Raw genomic sequence first — 3,507 nt, forward strand, 5'->3', positions numbered from 1 at the left:
CTGCTCACACCAGTCCGGGGGAGTCTGTGCTGGAGAATTTTGTCTGGGTCTGTATTGTGCCCTGGTGATGCACTGGGCCAGGCCAACAGAAGGCAGGGATGTGTGTGATCAGTGATGCCATACCGGGTTTGGTGGAGAGGTTTTGGTAGTGGGGGGTGCAGGGGTGGCTCCTGTGGGGAGACACCAGACACTGGCCCCATGTGGGATGGAGCCAGATCCAGGCAGCTCCAAGAAGGATCCCACTGGCCAGAGCTGAGCCCCTCAGCCACACTGCTCGCATCTCTGTGATAACAAAGGGGTTAAGAAGGGCCACAACTGCTCTGCAGCAGCTGGAGGAGCTTTGCTGCACTGCTCTTCTAAGGGAGCAACACAGCACACAAGGCACAGGCACAGGCTGGAGTATTTCTCTGAACTCCATTTCTGGCAATAGCCTGAACTATTGGGAATAGCATCAGTGTTTAGGAGGGTATTGCACAAATTTGTGTTCTGAAGTTCCACAAAACTGACACTTGGATCTTACAAGTTTGTGCTTATTTGGCAAAGTGACTTTTCCTTTTTGCTTAGGGACATTCAGGCTTCCGATCTGCAAAGGAGTAAGTCTGCCTAGTCCACACACTCACCTTGTACGTACATCCATGCAGTATACATGTCCACCTCCATGAGTTAAATAGCAGCAGCAGTGGCAGGTGCATGAACAAAACTGTGGCATCAAGTCATTTTGGTGAAGTTACATTAAGTTACTTCTGTTGTAAAATTAATGTATATAAAACCACTCAACTATCTAACACAAATAAGCCTTACAAATAAAGAGTCTGTGATGCCACAAAACTTCCATTTCTAGTTATTACTGCAGCATGTGGGCTTGCCAGAGATGGGGAGAATGCTGAAAACAAAAATTTGAATATCCATCAACATTATGCATAAGCTGTAAATCAATGAAGGAAACATGGACCAGGATAATTGGTTGAGAGACAGGAAGGATTCATCTAGAATTTGAGGAAGGTGCTTGAAGTATGATTATTCCATGAAAAATGTTACTGGCTTTCTCTGGGTGGTCCACAATAACAAAGATGCTCTGTATTGTTGTGTACTGGATTGCATCTTGCATTTCACTGGAATTATTTTGTTTCTAACACCTGCACCTATCTATCTGCCACTCCACCTTAAATCTTGTTAAATAACATTTTGGTTTTAAACTTGTTAAAATTTGGAATTGTTTCCTGATCCAGTTCACATAATGGCTCTGTAAAGTTGTGCATTAACACAACTGGCAGGAAAGGAGAGAAACATCTTATTACATGGGAATGTATGTCCAAGGCTGTCTTGTCCTCAGTCCAATTCTAGATTTTTGTTGCTGTAAAACAGATGAACCTGGCCAAAATACATGGGAAAGACATCGACACCTGCCTCCAGGGTGTTAAGAGTTCATCCTTCTCCTTTAGAAATCACAACAGACTGGAAGAAAATGACAACTTGTGCTTGGAAGGACAGCTGCTCTAACTGGTCAAGGTGAAAACTGATCACCAGCTGTTCAGAGCATTCTCATCAGTGAGTTACTCAGGCTGGTTTGCATCATGAAAATCTGGCCTGACAGCAGCTCGTCTTTTATCGTGTCCTCACTCCCTTAACGTGCCTCTCGGGCTTCAGGGACGTGGCAATTCTCTGTTTTGTCCACTGCCTGTCCTGACTGAAAACTGTTGTTAGCGAATTAGGAGGGAAGTAGAAACTGGAAGGGCATTAGTTTTATTCATAGCACTGTTGCCATTAACTTATCCAGTCATTTCACTTCTCTTTTTCTCTGTGATTGAATTGTCTTTGTTCTTGTTTGAAGGTACTACCTGTGCTGTTGCTCAGACCAGCCAAGAGGCTAGTGTTTGTTCTTTAGAAAAGACAGTGGCCACTGGCCTTCTACAGCAATATGCGGGCTAGTAGGATGTTTCTAGCTGTGGGGAATGAATTGTTTTCCTAGAAAATAAACTGGAAAGAAGGCGAGTCTGGAGATTGTCTGTGTTCTGCAGGGTAGGGTGCAATAGGTCCTACTGTTTTCTTATTTTGGACGAGCTGAGAAGATCTGTCTTTGTTTTCTGAAACACTAAATGGTGACCTGCAGAAAGGACTTGTGTTTTGCCCTGAACTAACTGCATTCACTAGTCTGTATTTCTAGATGGTGTGCAATCCTGCTCTACATGTTGCATCATGCTTGGTTGCCTTCCTTCGTATCTTTTTAATTTCCCTAAAACTATTTAACCATATCCAGATCAGAGTTGGAATCTGAACCTCACGAATCTCATCATTTTATAAATGAAGTACATTGACAATGGAATAATTCTCAGATGGGAAGGACATTCTCATACAATATGCAGAGGAAAAACACAGGAAGGGAGAGAACTAAACATGAACACCCAGTGTAAATATCAGGGCCCTGAGTGTACGGGGAGGCCTTAATGGCCCTCACCAGCCTCTCCCACACCTCTGCCCATGGGCCCAGGATCTCCGTTTCAGCTCGAACCTGGGCCTTCTGTCCTGCTTGACCTACCTCGTAGGAGTGTTGGTGTTCAGCCAACAACAGTCATGCCTGTGCCTGGGTATGGCCCCCACAGATCCGGGTCCCAACCCACGGCTGACTGCCCAGCTTGATCTCACACCACCTTGTTGTTATGGTCCTGTCCTGCTACCAGCTGTGTCTGAGCCTGGTCACCATCACTGTACCTGACCCTGACCAGCCAAGTGACTTCCCAGTTTGACTCAGATCTGTGCTGTGACCACAGGCTTGCCTGGTGCTCTGGGCCATGCTCCCATGGCCTGGGCGCTCTAGGACTGAGCCCTGGCTGGTGATACCCCGACCCTGTAGTCATGCTTGGCCCCTGGCTCTCCATCCATCAAAGAGCAGCTGGCCCTCTGTCATCATTGACAGTGCACAAGAAACAGAGACATTACCTGCCCAAAGCTGCCACAAACAGAGACAAGCCAAGGTGACCTGGAGAAGAGCAATGCATCTTGTTCTTTGAGTTGCTTCCTTTAGCATTGCAGATCCCCTGGACTCTGTTATAATGGAAGAGAAGGTGGTGAATGCACCTTTTGACTTAACATCTGTGAGTAATCATGTCTGCCACTTCTGGTTTTGATCTCTTCCAGGCACTTTATTTGTATATATTAGATTATCTGGGTTAAGTGCAGCTTCGCTTTCTCCTTTCTACGTAGTCTGAAGTTGTTTAACAAGCTCTTCCTGTTTTTATTCCAACCCAGTATCAGGAAGTCACAGGTACTAACTGGCCCTCAGCACTGAACTTTTTTTGGAGTGAACACATGCTCTGTGTATCACTGAAGAATTCATAGGTCTCCAGTTTTTGATTTCTCATCCTTGCTTTGCTGACAAAGTTACTGAAGATAAATAAGCTGACAAAGATACTGAAGAAGTCTCTTCAGAAGCTTGCCTGTCCCATTCCACTCTCAGTTCTTCATAGTAATTTTTTTACTGTAAAGAACTTCCCCCCCCCCCCCCCCCCC

Source organism: Athene cunicularia (assembly GCF_003259725.1).
Source record: "Athene cunicularia isolate RWA chromosome 2 unlocalized genomic scaffold, athCun1 chr2_part1, whole genome shotgun sequence".
NCBI lineage: Eukaryota > Metazoa > Chordata > Aves > Strigiformes > Strigidae > Athene > Athene cunicularia.